The 17,007-nt window shown below is 46.6% G+C and overlaps 1 protein-coding gene across 1 annotated transcript in view; it reads left to right on the top strand.

The window, feature by feature from the left end:
* Window positions 1-1,180: 1,180 nt before the first annotated feature.
* The window catches only part of TANC2 (tetratricopeptide repeat, ankyrin repeat and coiled-coil containing 2), a 244,554-nt gene continuing 228,727 nt past the window's right edge, over window positions 1,181-17,007 (top strand). Inside the window, exons 1-2 of the mRNA XM_050715451.1 lie at window positions 1,181-1,291; window positions 2,144-2,248. The gene's annotated coding sequence lies outside the window, so the exon portion shown is untranslated. The remainder of the gene's footprint in view (window positions 1,292-2,143; window positions 2,249-17,007) is intronic.

The following is a 17,007-nucleotide window of genomic DNA, read 5'->3' as shown; positions in this document are numbered from 1 at the left end:
GCAATCTGCACCCAGAAGGTTTAACAAGGCATCCATCCCAAGGGAGTGTAGATACTCGTAATTAATTTAATTAAAGGGAACACTTTGTACTGGGACTAAAAAGATTATTTTGTTGAGTAAGGCCTAAATGTTAGTTTTCTTAAAGGGAAATAACCAGATAAAATTATGTTTACTGTGTACTTTTTGTGCAAAAACAGCTTGGATCTGTAACATTTGATGAGAAACCCCAAATTTCTGTCACTATTGTATTTCATTCAGAGTGGACAATTCAGCTGGCACACTGATTAGATTGCAGCGTGTATTTCTTGAGCTATTTGGGTAACGTGAATAAATGTCTACTAGCTTTAAAAGGTAGCGCAGCTTTTCCTGTGTACGCCCTTTGCACCTGGTCTTCAGCTGGCTGATTTTTTTGTAGGGAAAACTGACTGAAACCCTTCGGATTTCGGGTTTTGCTCCGCAATCCCCTCAGCAGGAGGCCGGGGGGGGGCGTTCGCAGGGCGAACCTGCGGCGGCGGCCGCTCCGCCCGAGCCGGGGCCAGCTTGGGCGGCTGTAACGCCTCAGCGGGAGGCTCTGCCGGAGGCCGGAGCCACCTGAGGGGGCCGCTGCGGGTCCCTCCTTGCGGGCAGAGCCCTGCCCACAGCCGGCTGTCCCCGGCCGGGCGCCCGCCGAGCGGAGCCGCCTCACAGGAGGAGCCCGCGCAGCCCCCACAGCGCGGCCCCCTCACGGGAGGAGCCCCCCCCCCCCGCAGGAGGGCAGCGGCGCATTTTGCATAGCCGCGCCCCCCCCTCATGAATATGCAACAGCCCCTCCCCGCTCACCTCCGAGCGCATCGCGCGCGAGCCCGGGGAGGGAGGGAGCGAGCCCGGGGGCGCGCACGCCGCTTCCTTTCCCCCCCCCCTTCCTCCCCCCCCCATCACGGCCGGGGGGCGAGCGCGGCCCCGCCCGCTTTCCCTGCCCCCCCATCTCCGCGCGTGCACGCGCGGCGGCGGGGGCGCGCTGCGGTCGGGAGGGAGCGGGGGGGGGCGCTGCGGGAGCCCGGGCGCCGAGCGAGCAGCCGCAGCGGCCGCCCCCCGCCCCTCGCCGTCCCCTCCCCGCCGGGAGCGCGCTCGGCTCGGCTCGGCTCGGCTCGTCCGCTCCCTCAGCCGCCCGCCCGCCGCGGCGGTGTGGGGAGAGGGAGGCGGCCCCAGCTCCTCAGGCGCGGGCGGTGCGTGTGGGGGGCGAGGGGTGTGTGTGTGTGTGTGTGTGTGTGTGTGTGTGTGTGAGGGCCGCCGCTGAGCCCCGCCGCGCCAGGTAAGGGCCAAGGGGGTGCCCCCCCCCCTCACCCCGCGGCGACAGATCGGGGGGAGGAGGCGACGCCCCGCGACGCGGCGGTGTCCCCTCAGGGCCTCCCCTCGCCCTCCTCACATCCCTCCTTATCTTCCCCCCACGTGCCCTCACCCCCTCCTTACCCCCCCCTACACCCCTCACCCCCCCTCACACACACCCCGTTACCCCTAGCCACCCCCCCGACATCCCCCTACCTCCCTCACACCCCTCCTCACTCCACCTCTCACCCCCCCACTACCCCCTCCCTTACCCCCCACCGCCCTCACACCCCCCTCATCCCCCCCTTCACCCGCCTTTACGCCCCATTACCCCCATACACCCCTCACCCCTCCTTACACCCCCTTACACCCCCTCACCCTCCCCTACCCTCATCCTCACCCCTTTACCCTCCTCTTACACCCCAGTAGCCCCCATCCTCACACCCCCGTTACCCTCCTCACGCTCCATCTCACCCTCCCTTACCCCCATCCTCACCCCCCTACCCCCCCTTACACCCCCATACCCCTGTCCTCACCCCTTTACCCCCTCACACCCCAATAACCCCCATCCTCACCCCCCCGTTACCCCCCTCACCCCCCCACGTTGGCCGCGGTTGCAGAGCTGAGGGGCGGCGGCCCTGGGGGGCTGTGGGGTGCTGTGGGGTGGTCGCCTGGCTCAGCCCAGCCGTGGCATTTGGGGGGCGCTGGGGAGGCTCGGAGCTGGCTGCGGGGGCACCTGGGCGTGAGTGGGGCTGCGGGGATCCCAAGTGGGGATCCTGAGGTGGGATCGAGCCACGCAGGAGGGATCTGCCTTGTGAACGGCCTCTCTCCTTCACAGGCACCGGGCGGCAGAGAGGATGCCCGTGAGGAGCCCCCCGCAGCCCTGCCCGATGCCTCTTGAGGAAAGCAGGGCTTGAAATCCTCCCTCCTCTTCCTCCCGGGGGTGAGTAAGGAGCGGGGAGGCTGATGACACGCAGCGGCTTTCTGTTCCAGGCGTGGGCTGGCTGTTGGGGGCTAAAATGTAAAGAAGAAAGGAGATACGGCGAGGCAGACGGCTGCGCTGGTGTATGTGTTTTGCAGGGAAGAGACGTTCTTGTCCCCGTTTGTGTCTGGAAGTTCAGGAGCGTATGGCAGACAGCAAGGTGATCTAGGGAATGGTGCATCGGTGTGGATTTTAGGCTTTTACACAGGTGGACGTGGCATAAGGGAGGAGAAATATCTGGAGAAGTTAAATCATGTTAATGATAAAGGTTGATTAGGGCTGTTGTGGAGTGTAGCATTGCTACAGGATAGTGAGCGAAGGCAAATGAATGCTGAAACTGGGAGACGAGCGAGAAGAAATAGAGCAAACGTGCGATAGAGAACAACATGGCCATGAAACCGTGCTCGCAGTGTTTCTCAGGTTGGAGCTCGGAATGATCTCTTCAGAATGCTAAAGGTTGGCTGTTGCTGATTTTTCTTATTTAAATTTCAAACCTTAGAAACCAAAACCTGAAACTGAAAGCATCCAATCTTGGTGTGTGGATTAAAACCAATATATAGTAAAATAAGTGTGTTTTGGTGACAGTGTTTTGAGGAGAATTTGCTAGCTACAGTCACGTGAGGCTTTCTTAATGGAGTGGTGAGAGACACCTTAGATCATGGATACTTTGTGTAGAGGTACGTTTACCTATGAAATACGTGATGAATGTGCAATTAAACTGTGATAGCGCAATATATTGCATTTGCAGCTTGCCGTAATCAAAATCCTTTCTTATTTGCTCTGTGAATGAACTAGTGGGGGGTAAAAATCAGGCAGCAGTGCTTAGGCAAGGAATATGTGAGCCGCTTGAGGTTTGTGGGCATTGTGACTCTGGGGCTTCTAAAAAAAAAAAAAAAAAAATAAACAAAGTGCTCCTTAAGGAGTCGTGCTGCTTTTTTCGTAGTAACTCTCACTAAGAGCATCATAAATGCAGAATGCTGTGTGCTCCAGACTTACCGCCAATTGCTCTGGCGTGGAGAGGAGCGGTAGGACTGTATCCTGTTTGGATCTAGATTGTGGTCGTAGAACACCAAGACATGCTCGCCTGCAGATTTAGACATGGAATTACAGCCTGGGTTACTGGTTACACGCTCAGTGAAACTGGATGACTGCTACATTGTCATAAAATAACCTAATTGTCAGTATTGATTGCTTTGTAGCAATTCCTCTCCTGTTCTCATCTTTCTGTCTTTTCCATTGGCTTGCCCATGATCCAATGTTTGCATGTTTTTTTTTAACTAGAAATGCATATTCTGAACAAAAAGGTGTTTTCGGAGGTGCCTAATGATTACCTTTCAACATTTCAAGTTACATACTGTAGATTTACTTTCTATTGAACCTTTGGAATATAAGTGATACATACGTTGCTGTTGAGAAATCCCTGAATGTAACTGTTATGTCCAGTGAGTTTCTAATAGATTAGTTTTTATACAATAGTACAGGCGAGCATGCCTAACTTTCTGCTTGTAAATTCTTATTTATGAATATTAACGTGTGTAAATGCAAGCTGTATTAGGTCCAGATGTGCATCACTTAAAATGTTGTCATGCACTCTCTACACTGAATTCCGTAGGCCTTGTTTGGTTTGCTTATAGCATATTTAAATTTTATAGGTATGGAATCTTACATTTTTTTAATTTCAGAATGCTCGTTCACATCAGTAATAGCGTATTTTACTTTTTTGTTAAACAGCAAAAGGAAAACAATAAGAAGGCATCCAGTAAACTCTTAAAACAAAACCAAAAACCCCACCACCAGCACCGAAAAAGCCTGGTACACAGAAAAAGAGCAATCTGCAACCCTCCTTGTGCATGGTTTGTTTTGTTTAAAAAAGAAAAGAAAAAAATGATGTTCCTCCTTATGTTTTATGTAAATGTTCCTTTTCTAGAAGTGATTGAACTTGTGATCAGCTGAGAAGCTAGCAACACCTATCCCTCCACAGTATGAAACAAAAGAAAAAAATCCGTTAGAATTTTTTCAATAATTTCCTCATTTGTGTCTTTTTGATGTACAAAGCCCTGAGTATACATATTGATTCTTTTTATTTAAACTTTTGAGCCTGAATTTTCTTTCCTGCAGCCTGATAAGGCGGGTTGACGTCCTCTGCCATCCAGACAAGCAGATGACTCTAAGTGTAGGTTTTTGGTGAGATTATGCTGATTTTAGGAACTGCTGCAAAGGCAGTGACCCCATGTCTGCCCTCGTGGCAGCAGTGGTGTGGGTGGTGGCGCAGCCCCTCTCGGCTGCGAAGTTAAGTGCTCGAGCAGCTGCTGGGTGGATGACAGCTATTTCTTCTTTCAGAGTTCATTTCTAGCAGGATCAACAAACTGGACTTGTCGTGTGGAACATCAGGGCGGTGCGTGCGAGAATGATGCGGGAGCATAACGCAGGAAAGAGTGGCTGGATCTGCCCTGCGTGGTGGCAGCGAGCTCTTGGAGCGGGTGATGCTGGTTGCAAGCCCGTGTCTGGAGTACTTGTGTGAAGCCTTAGAAAGGTCTCCAGGAATGGCACCGTTAGAGGTGTGGGGCTGCCTTTCGGTGAGGGTACATTTGGTTTATGCTTGGTGTTGTGCAGAGAATACTTACAGTCATACAGCCTTGTTGTGCAGCCACAGATTGTGGCGAGCTCGGTAATAGGTTGCCTTGCACCTTCCGATATGTTTAATACAGAGGTGCCAACCTCTCAGAACATTGGTCAGCATCCTTTGAACTTGTGAAAGCAGTGTGGTGGTGCAGGGGCTGGAGGCAGGACCTGTGAGGCCCGTGGCAGGCTACCACGCTCTGTGCTGAGAGCAGAATTGAGCCCGCGGGTGGTTTCTGATTCGTGTAATGTTAACTCTTTGTCTTGAAATGACATGTTCGTTGTAAATTCAAGGTGGAGAGTGTACCTGTTGCGTTCACTGCAGACAAATCCGTACTTAAAGCTCACTGCATCTGCAAATATTTGCAGGGGTGGAGTGAACTGGATCATTCATTTCTGGTTTATTTGCTAACTGGATTGTATGAGCTCTAAAAAGCAAATTCTAGTTATGCTACTTAGAATTATTCTGGTCCCATTATTTTATAGGTCTGAAATACAGTAGTTTGTTTTACATTCATTTAAAAAGTAATTAAAGACAAACCCTACGTTAATTAGAGAAGGTAGTGGCTTGTTTGGTGTGCTTAAGGAACGGACAAACTGGGGGCTTGGAGCCCAGTCTTGAAATTTTGGCTTTGTGCAGCCTCCCCATCTGATTTAGTTCGCTGAGGTTCAGCGTAGGAGCCCACAGCAACAGGATCCAGTTCCAGGATGAGGATGAAGGCAAACTGGAGAGGAATCTGACTTGTTGTAGCCTGGAATTGGCTGCGGGATTCCGATGGGAGAGAGAAATTGCTGTCTTGGAGTTTGAGTAAAAGTGCAGTATGTTTTGGGTGCTCTGGTAACGGCACCGTGGTGTTTCGGGTCTTCGGGAGATCTTTGGAGCCGCCCATAGCATTCGCTGACGGTCCGGTTCCCTTGTTGGCAGCGTTATTGCCTGTCTTCCTAATCTGTGTCAAACAAGTTAATTTATGCTGTGATGTGAGAGACTCCATCTTGAAAAACACTCTTTAGGAAGGCATTAGTAATGGTATCACAAAGTATGGCTTTCTTATTTGACTCAAGTTTATGTTTGTGCCACGTTGCGTGATTGCTGGAGGAAATACTGCTCGGAGTGTTTAAAGGATAGGTAACAGTTGGCCTTGCACATGTTCTGCATAAAACAAACCGTGGGGTAAGACTTGCTTACTTGGTCATTTTCACATATTTTTATGTATCTAGGTAAAGCTTTTTTCCTTGTTCCATGGGGAGCCCTTATTTGCTCAGACGTTGCTTTTTCGGCCTTTAAAATCGGAGCGGTCAGAGCGCTTTCAATTTTTCCCCTTCCTTCCCCCCACCTCCGTTGATTCATAAGAACAACGTCTGGTTTGCCACAGGCAGGCCCAGCAGCACTCAGTAGGAGCAGTTTGGTGGTCTTTTCCAACCTTAATGATTCTGTGCTCTTCATCAAACACAACTGAAGTCCCTGACCCATCCTTCTTGTCCCCATCCATCCCCCGAAGGCTACCTGCCTGAAGTCCCCTCCGACCGGGGCCAACATGGGCTTCCGTGGCCGGGAGCAGCCCCTGAAGAGCGGCGTATGTAACGTGCACGTCGGCCTTTCAGCTGTTAGTGGTGCTTATCTCTTTCTACTTTATGGAAGGAGCGTGTTGGTGACTGCAGGAATGTCTCCTGGAGTGCCCTGATAGCTCTGGTATGAAGGCTGCAGTTGCTTTTACTTTTTCCTTTGACCGGGGAGTGGTTTCTTGTTTTGTTAGAGGTCTTTCACTGTCCGAACGTGGAAATCTTGGAGCAACTTGTTGGTTGGTCGCCATTGGCTTGCCTTTAATAAGGAAGAACGGCTCATGTCCAGGGTTAAGGTCCTGGTATGTCTGAATAATCTTTTTTAACCCCACAGCCGCTTCCAGTCATGTTGCCCTATTTGACATAAGTTGTTGAGAAGTCATCTGATGAGCTTCTCCGACCTCACTGCGCTGATCAAAGCAGGGCAGGCTCAAAGCTGTGTTTGTTCCTGAGCTGAGCCGCAAGGGTATGCGGACACCGAATTTCTTTCTTCCTTTATTTAAAACTTTGCAAAGCTTGGGAGGATGGAGGCAGCCGTTCTTGCTTCTCTTTCCTCGAGGTGCTGGACCTGGAAGTTTGTGCTCTCTTTAGAGCAGGTTGCGTGTGAGGCAGCAGAGGGGTGGCTGTGGGGAGCTATCTGTCTTCACATCCCCTTTTCCATATCTTCCTTTTTTTTTCCGTTAAAAGAGGAGAGTTGGTTTTCAGCGGTGCTTTGCAGGTTTCCATTGTGTAATACTTCAAACCTGCAGCTTGTATAAATACCTCGCTGGCTAATGAAGTTCAGCTGAAGAGTTGGACTGCGTCTTCTGCACTCGGCTAAATTGGAATAGCCTGACACAGCGGATGAGGTGAAATTCCCAAATAACGGAGGTTGGTGTTTTTTTTCCAAGTCCCTCACCTTTAATGGTGAATATTCTGTTGTCTAATTCTTACGTACATCGGCTTTAATGGCTAATTAGGGTTGAATTGTAATGATCTCAGTTTTGTAGCCTCCAGTTGAAAGGGTTACATTAATGGAAAAAGTATTTTGGATAGGTGAACTCCTATTTGCAATAGCAGTCACGTTAGGAATTTGCTGTTAATTACTGAGGATGAGAAAAGAGAGAGGAAGGTGCCCCTGCTGCATGGATACAAATTAACTATTTACTCATTTTTAGATATTTTGGGGTTTTAGTTACTTCATTTTCCCCTTTGTGCCTGTAGGATTTGCAGGGCAGACAGAATACTATTTTGGCAGATTGCAGCTATTTTTCTGTACTTAGGATATTTAAGTAAAATGTATTTTAAAGTGGCCAGTAGGAAACTTCACTGTGGGAACTTTTTTTTCAGTTGTCTTAATTCGTGCGTCCCCCTTATTTTAGGCACTTCTGGCTCTTGGTCTCCAAAATTTGGGTTTCTTTCTTAGTTTGGTTGGAAATTTACTGAATGCACTTGAAGAAGAGAAACAGTTGGTGTGTATGAGAAGTATCAGAAGGAAAGACAACGCAAAATCTCTCTTCAGAACGTGAATATTTATAGAGCTCGTGGCTCCAGAAGGCAGCTGTGTATTGATTCCCATTGCTGGAAAGCACTGACTGATGTTCTCTGAAGTACCTTAATGTGCTTAACCTGGAACAATTTTGGATGGTAATCCAAAGTTCCTTGCAGGTGAATTTTCCACCCTTGAATTACCAAATATTAAGCTGATTGAGCTCGATCCTATGGGCGGTGTTTTAATAGGTGGCTTACATGTTGGTAGGCCATCTTTATGGGCTCCTGTGTCATGTTACATGTTGGTAGGCCATCTTTATGGGCTCCTGTGTCATGCTTAGCACTGTTAGTGGGCTGCTTCTCTCTGGGTTTGATTCTGTATTTCACATGAAGTTGGGGGAAAAATCCAATGAAGAATCGGGAGAAAACTGTAAGGAGAAACAAATGTGCATTACATAGCTTCCTGCTTGTGGATCTGGACTAATAACCAGAGGGATAAATGTTAGAGGGTCTGGGTTCTTTCTGCAGTTGTTAAATGGAAACTGGCTTATTGGCTTTACTGTTTTAGGGAAAAAAAAAAAGGAAAAAAAAGGCTTGCCTCTTGCTGCTCTTTGAAGGGTTTCCTACCTGTCTGTGCCACCACCCAGCTGCTGATCCCTCCCTGGTGAAAGCTGTTGGCCCCTCAGCGCTCAACTGCCTCTGAGGGGTGAGGTAAAGAAGAACAACCCCACTTTACCATTTCCCCCCCCCAGATTTCTGCCTGGTGCTGCCAGATGGGTGCGACGAGCAGGCCTGTTGTGTCCTCCTGGCCTGGCCCAGCACGTTCTGGTGGTGTCTTGTTCCATCAATGGACACGAGCTTCTGCCTTCCTCTCTTCTCAGACTGGGATCTGATCAAGTTAGAGGTTTTTGTGGAGGAATATTATTAGAAAATAAAGGAACAAAGTGCAACTGGAGTGCAGTGACCAGTGAAGTGCCCATCTTTCCTTGTCTGGGTCTTATTTCCCTCTTCAAGAGCATAGGCGTTTCCATCTCCCGTTCTCTCCTGTGGGATTATCCTACGTCAGGAAGCTATTTTTGGTAGCAGCGTGCTCTTTAATGTCCCAGGTAACAATTAGAAGAGCTCTAGTAACTAAAAGGTGAAGGTACACAGCACTTCTGATGTGTTTTTAATGTGTGAGAGACGTCAGCTGGAAAGCTTACGCCTTCTGTAGTTTGCCAGAAGTCGCGGCGTCATGGGAGGGAGGGATGGCAGCACGATGCTGGGGTCTGTAAATGAAGGAAGTCGGGCAAAATAGCCTTGTCCTTTCAGGCTGAAGCTCCCACTTGCTCGTTCTTTAGGTTTTCTTAATAGTACACAGATTTTTAGTGTCATGGCTTGGCTCCCTGCTCAGTGGTTAGCGCGTGTCTGTGAGCATGGGGAGGTCATTGGGGTAGACCCGGGCGGGCTGTCTCTTGTAGGTGCTGCAGAAGAAAGTCCTCAGCAAAGGGGAGATTAGGGGACGGATAAACAACTTGCTCTCCTCTAGAGATTGTAGGGAAGGGTTCTGAGAGAGGGGAAAAACCAAATAAAATGTCACGAGGATGGGTTTTAGTATTAACGAATGCTTGGAAAAAGGAGCCAAAAGGAAACGTGCGTCAAGCTTTTATGGCGGCTGTAAAGCCGAGCCAGTTGGAGGGATGCAAGTGTGAGTGGCTGCAGTGGTTGGAATGATCCCAGTCGGTGTTTGTGCTGGGGGATTTTGCTGGTCAGCCCCAAGCTCGCAGGCTGTGATGTTCTTCCTAGGACTTTATTTTTAAGGGTACGTGCGAAGGGACAGGGGTCCAGGCAGTAACTCTGTGCGTGTAGCTTTACCTTGCTTAATCTGTAGCTTTCTGTAGTCGTTTAAATTGGGATCTAATGCTTGTTATCTCTTTGAGCAGCATTCATATTGTGAAGTGTCTTGGTTTAATAGCTCACTTTTGTCATATGAGAGGGGGAAATCTCCCACTTGCTAATTTAATAGGTGTTTTTTCCTATTATTCAAAGAGCTCTCTGTTTCATTTTCAACATAAGATTTGTTTGGAGGACCCCAACTCATTTTTCTGCTATTTCACGCCGTTATTCGTATGAGCTACTCTGCTTCACAGTTACAACATCAGTGCTTGCTCGAAGTCTTTGTGAGCAGCTTTCCATGGGCACCAAACTTTGGCTAAGGTTTGGTTGTGCATTGAGGCATCCCTCGCTTCTTTGGCCTTCAGGATTGGGGATTTAGTCTAACAGGCGCCATGAAAGAAAGGAATATTGTTCGGTGAAGGCTACGTGTGCCCACCCGCTTTCTCTTCAGACTGGTAATATTATCCGTGTCTCGATTTTAATTTTTTTTTAATGCAATGCTGACAGCAGGCAGTGCTCCTACACCTCCTCAGCAGAGGTGGAGTATGCCATCTGTCACTATGTGGGTAGTAGTTATCCCAAAAAGTAATAACAGTGGGAGTTCTTGCCAGTTACAAGTTGTGATCACAAGCCAAATGGCGCAGTTCGAAATTAGCGTGCATTTCCAAAGAGAAAGGCACGCGTTTATTTTTGCGGACTTGCGAAGTATTTTCAGTCCCGGGGGGCTCTGCTGGGTCTCAGTTGCGAGCGTTTTAGCGCAAGTGAGAGGGGAGCAAGGCGGGAGCATGGGCTGCGATGCCTGCTAGACCAGCTTCTAGGCAGGAACAAACTTGGATTTTTCCATATTATGTAAGGCTCAAGTAGGTTATTACATGCAAGGCTGAAGCTGAGGAATTGTTTTAAGAGAGCGGTAGTGGAGTGGCGTAGAGATTTGGTTTTGGCTTTGCCCAGTGGGAGCGGAAAGATCCGGCTTCTTCATCCTTTGGTGCCACCAGCCTTGTACAAATCTCTGCTACCTGCTGGAAGACAATGAGGAACCTTTCTAGCTAGGTGAAAAACGTTAAGATCGCCTATCTGATTTTAGTAACAGTTTTGATACAGTGCCATATGGCATTCTTGTTTGAAAGGTTGGACATAGCAGAGTCAAAACTGCTGTGAAGTGGATACAGAACTGGTTAGCAAGCTGCTCAGTAGCTTGGATGGTGGAATTGAGCGTACCGCTTGAAGCCGTGAGTGACAGCAGCTTTCAAGGGGCTGCAGGGGTGAGAAGTTATGTCAATTGGGTGCTAGGGTGCTAAAAAAGGACTGAAAGGAATTGATCCAGGGTTAAATCTTTGATCTGGCACGCTCCTGCCTTTATTTGGTTTTCTTACAAGGCTGTCGAGGGTGACTGGGAGGACATTACAAAGGGAGTAATGCTACCTGGTCGTACAGAACAGCTGAATTTGCCTCATCCTCGGTAATCTGTGAAGTCCTGACCGTGCACGAACGTCAACACTGGCCAGTGGGGTGTTTGAAACGGGCGATGCTGCTGGGCACACGGTCAGCTTTAGGGCACGCCACAAGAACATCTCTTGTGTAACTGCACATTTCAGCTTCTTAAACGTGTTATAAAACTCTTAGCATTTTAGAAAAATAATAAAATCTATTTATCAATGGGTAGAATGTGTTATCAGAATTGACTAACAGTCACACTTAAATTAAGTTTTAATTAAAGAGAGACCAGAGAGAAGATGTACCATAGGCAGATAGGAAGAACTGGAACTAATGGTTTTTTGTAATTACAGAATTGAAGTGACAGAACAGGTAAAGACAGCACAGTACATCTCCTTTGGCTCCCTTTTTCTCTATAAATTTGGATCCTGACTGAGGGTAGCTATTGATTCAGCGTCACTGACGACAGTGGAAGATGACACTCATTGCTCTTCAAACAGGAACCTCTAGAGGTGGAAATATTTAAAAAAAAAAAAAAAAAAAAAAAAGAATCAAACAACCAAACAAAAACAAACCCAAACCATGACAAGTAAGACATTTAAGATTATCCTTTCCATGCGTTTTCAGTACATAAACTGTAGTGTAGGAAATAAAAAGATTCTTGGTCCATATGGCCTAAACAAGTCAGTTCTGTAAGGAACCCTGTTTAGAAGTAAGCCTTGACATGGGTAAGTTTCTGTGAACCATGCAACAAACGCAACAGATGAATTAATTCTGATTTAAGTGGAAAGGTCTGTTCAACTGTCCAGAGACAAATGTCACTTCTGTAATTTAGAAGGATGAAGGATTGTGGTAGGCAAGGCCTGTAGCTGAGGCTTTATCTCACTGACGTACCAATAACATGCACTGATATACTGAGAATGTGATGGCTCAAAAAAGTGGTATCTCTGACGAATTTGGTATTTAAGAGATGCCCATCTTTGGAAAGTGAAAGAATATTGTATATGAATTAATCTGAGTAAAAGATAGATACAGATAGCTACTCACAACAATTTATTTTGGAAGATGCCATCTGCATGAGAAAACATAAAGTGCTGACTTTACGTTTTCGAGTTGAACAGCTGATGTGTCTGAGACTTCTTCCAGTTTTTGATAGAATGCTTGAACATGAGCTCATCTGAAAGAGCAATCAATAACAGTGCAAGGAAATACCTTCTTTGAGTTTGCCTGCAGTGGCTGTACACCATTACCTCTTTCTTCCTAGTGATTAAGTCTCCTCTATACAAAATCAGCTGTCTGAAAACAGGACCAGTAGGGTTTAGAATATGCAAAGCTCCGTGCAATGTAAAACAAAACAAAAAACCCAAAGCAGCCATCCACCCTCCTCTAAATGTCACTTGCGTGCATGCACACAGAGCATGGGAAATTGAGAGTGAATTGTGGATGTCAAATCATTGCTCTGTGTGGTGGGGTGAGCTCTGCGTGGACTGAAGGGTGGGCAAAACAGGATGGGAAGAAGTGAAGACAGAAGACAAGATGCAGGTTATGTTTACTTGCAGAGAACGTCAATTCCTCTCTCTTTGTCCATACACATGTAGTTAAGCAGGCTGGAGCCTCTCCTAGCAAGAACCCTGCTCAAAACTTCTGGATTCCTTTTTTCAGCTCTGGGTTGTTAGCACAGACCTGCTCGGACCCTGGGCATACTGCGTGTCAGTGCGGACAACATCCGTGCATGGACACGGCTTTCAAAGAGCACTTTTGTTGTTCTTAAGTTATTTGGGCAGATGATTTAGCTGTGCTTATGTCAGCATACAGGGCCCGTCTGCTAGGGGTCTTTGCCAGGATCTTTTTTTCCCCCGGCATAGCTGTAACTGCAGGGGTCCTCATAAAGTAGATAAGCTTTGCGTCTGGATCTTCATTCTTTCTTTCTTTCTTTCTTTTTTTTCCCCTGCTTCTGTCTCTTGTAAATGTCTGTAAGACTGCCTAACAAATCTGGTCAATAAAGACTTTTTCCGAGCCCACTGAATGGACCCTGCAGTGAGTTAGCTTTTCATGGCGGGTTGCTGTAGTTGGGATCTTCTGAAAAGGAGCTCGGCGTTGAAGTTGGATGCATCCACAAATTCTGAAGTGAGTTAATGAGTGTGCTTTAGTGAGCACTTGAATATGCTTGTTTAATCTGTTTACCAAGCTACAGTTGAAGTGTAGTTTGAGATACATAGACTTATTTGAAATAGTTACCTCATTTAGATATTTTGTCAGAAGTTTCAGCATTCACGTAAACTAAACCATTATATGGTTTTTACTTATCCGATGTATCAGTCCGCTTCGTATTCTCTTGTGTATCTTGCTTGCAACTAAAATTTCACATTAAACAAAGCGATGATGATTAACTTCAAGCTCTTGCGCTGCGTTTTTCCTTAGAGACAAACATTTTTTCTTCCTGAAAATGAGATAAGGCACTACTATGGGCTGCATTTACCACTCCTTGTGTGAACACTTTCCTCGTGTGTCTAGTTTTGTGCTCGAGTTTTGTGCGTCTAGCTTTGTGCTTGAGCTTTTCACTCTAACACAAACAGTGCAATTCGCCGATGTGAATTAACCTCCATAAATTGGGGTGAATGAAAAATTTGTTCAGGTCTGGATAAAACCGTCTTAAAAGGGAGATTAGGTCATCTGACACAAGATTACTCAGCTAGTCATCAGTATCAGGAAACTGAGTAACTGTGAAACTCTCGCAGGCGATGAGTGTGTCTTTGCAATATCGTGCGTTACGTGAGCGTGGTTTGGCTTGGGTTTGTTCAGCAATGGTATATGCAGAGTAAAACTTGTATTCATTATTATCCATTTAGTTAAGGAGAGATTAGAGCCAACTCTGGCATATGTGGGGATTTACCCTTGTAAAGTCTCAGGTGGTACCACCTGTGTTCTTACTGAACATCGTATTGTTCCTTACTGAAATCTGCGGTTTGGGAATTCGGGCCCCTCGAGCCTACCCTTGTCAACTTGTCAGTGCTCAGATCCCTGCCTGGTGGCTGTTTGCTCGAGGTCTGGGCTCCTGCTGGAGGAGTCGGGGCTGCTTGCGTACGGGACGTCGCCTTCTGTGATGTCCGAGGAGCTTGGGGCCGAGGGCAGGAGGCCCGGCCCTGCTCTCCCTCCTCTGGTTCTGGCCTCTCCAGACCCTCAAAAAAAGCATAAACCATGACAAGCCGTTGGCTGACTGATTGCTAGAGATGTTCTGCGAGCAAATTTGAATAAATAGTAATGTCACGTGTGAGAAACGCAGCGTGGCCAGTCCTGGGCGGGGGGGGGGGGCAGTTTGGTGGAGAAGGGGCCTCGTGTCGGGCCCCTGTGTTGCTGCTCCTCAGGGGTGGAAATAACGCCCGCTAGCTGGAGCAGCTCCCAGCTGTACACATAACGTGTGTGTAAATGTATACACTTCCTTTTGACAGTGGACAGGCTTTGTCATTTATCGTTTGTTGTCACTGAGAACATCTGATTTTTGCAGGGAATGTGGATCGAGGAACAGCTTTTCATATGTAGTCCTATTTCAGAATTTTGTAGGAGCAATACCTAAAATGATGCTTTTTTAAATAAAGATTTCCAGTTTTTTTCCCCAGACACCTTTCCCATTGGAAAAATGTTTGATTTCACTTGGTTTTTGTGTAGGGACTCTATAAAACTGCATAAAGGAAGAAACCCAAGTCTTTTTGAAGGGGCTTACAAAAATGTCATTGCAACAAAACACTTCTTCCATGTCCAGGCTATTTTTGTTTGCTGAAGCTCCCCATCCACAGTAGGTGGGCTAAACTTTCAGATAGTTTCAGGGTTCTGGATGCTTTGTTGTGACACCAACCTAGGGTGAAAAACTGAGCAGGAGTTCATTTATTGTCTATTTTCCTATCCCTAATAGAACTGGTTTACAATGATTTATTTAGGCGCTTTGACACAAAAATGCTTATAAATGCCAAAGTTATAACTTGCCAGTATTAAGCCTTGATATATGCTTCGTGTTGGCAAAACACCCTGAATTTCGTAAACAACAGAGAATGAATTCTGGAGCCCTATTTAATGGTGTGCAAGGGCACAGAATCTGGCTCCAAAACTTGAGTGTGTGGAACAGCAAATGTGGCTAGACCAGCTTCAGAAGAGTTCAAAAAAAAGTTTATAATATATGTGATGTTATATGTAAAAGGCTTGGATGCATCTTCACTGGGTTTAGGGGGAAGAGCTTTTAGTTTGATGTAGTAGGTGCTTGTGGACATTAAGGCAAATAATGTTATTTTTGAGTTCTTTGGAGTGCCTGTGTAGGAATCAAAAGTTGGCTCAATCGGGATTCAGAGGAATTACATGATCTGTTACGGAGGGGCTTTTTCTGTTTCTAAGATGCTCTGTGGCACATCATTAAAACAGAACTAAAAAGTGCAGCAGAAAGTGCATGTGTGTCCGTGCTTTCTGTTGTATAAAAACCAGCATCCGAGTTTACATTCCTTCATGTTTATTCATGCTCTCGGAGTTGTTCCATATGAAATGCACATGCTAATAGAAGTTGACCTATTGTTTTTTTTTTTTACTAAAACACATATAGGAAACTAAAAATATTTGTAAAAAATGAATTATTCTTTTAAGTTTCCAAATAAGAAACGACTTAAGTTGCTGATCATTTTCTTTACGTGTGTAACGTGCCTAGTTTGGTTGAGAGGTTTGATGTTGTCGTTGGTTGCTTTTTAGGTAAAGGAAAGCAGTCTCCAGGTTGCATTTTGTTTTGTTCATATACCTTTTTGTGAATTCATTGTTTTCCTTTAGGAAATTGCTTTACCTGACTGCAAGTTGCTAGCAGGGTTTTGCTAAATGTTTAGAAATTCTGTAGGTAAAAAAATGAAATGCTCTGGAAATACTGTACGAAAGCTTGAAAGAGAACCTGGTATATTTTTTCAAGTGTGTTTTGTTTGTTTTTGCCTACCGGAGTTGTGTTTACCTCTGGTATAGATATCAGATGGTGAGCTTTTGCATATTACTCATGATAGAAACATCAGGTTGGTTTTCCTTCCTTTATTTGTTCTCTTCCTCTTCCTCCTCCTCCTCTTCCCCCCCCCCTCCCCTTCTCATCCTGCTGTTGTTTTATCTTTGCAGCAGTGTTAAATTTGCCTAGCAGGGCCAGGAATTGATCTCTCATTCCTGGAGCATACACGGGCTGTGTGCTGGCTTTCAGCAGAGTCTTGGGTAGGTCTGGTTCACAAACACCATTGATTTCTGCGCTGTTCGCATGTGGTGACTTGATGTGAGATGTTCTGAGATGAAACCTGGAGGATGAAATAGCTTTATACCCCAAACCCTTTCCACACTTAAGGAATTTTTGAGATGCTTCTCATTAGCAAGGGATTAGCAAGATTTACTTAACGGTCACGTGCACAAACACTGCTTCCCACTTCTCTTTTAGTTAAGCTTTCAGACTTTGTTCAAAAAACGCTTGCTTTATTTCGTATATCTGAAGGTAGGTTGAAAGATTGAAAGATTGCAGTGGTGTAGAAACTCCCCAGCTCCATCAGTCTGGCAGGAGCGCTTGGTGCCCCCTTCTTGCTTGGTCAGAAGCAGCCAGCCTCCAGGTGGTGTAAACCACTGCCGGGGCTGTTATGTTATTCCTGGTCTTCTGGATTAGTTGGAATCTTCTTTCACTTGTGGCACTGCTTGGATCTGGATGGTAGGTGGAGCGTCAAAATTTTGAATACGAGGTGGTGAAAGCGAAACAAGCCAGGCTGGCTGTG

This window comes from Cygnus atratus, chromosome 25, assembly GCF_013377495.2.
Source record: "Cygnus atratus isolate AKBS03 ecotype Queensland, Australia chromosome 25, CAtr_DNAZoo_HiC_assembly, whole genome shotgun sequence".
Lineage (NCBI taxonomy): Eukaryota > Metazoa > Chordata > Aves > Anseriformes > Anatidae > Cygnus > Cygnus atratus.
The sequence above is the reverse complement of the archived record's forward strand: the minus strand, read 5'-3'. Positions and strand labels throughout refer to the sequence as shown.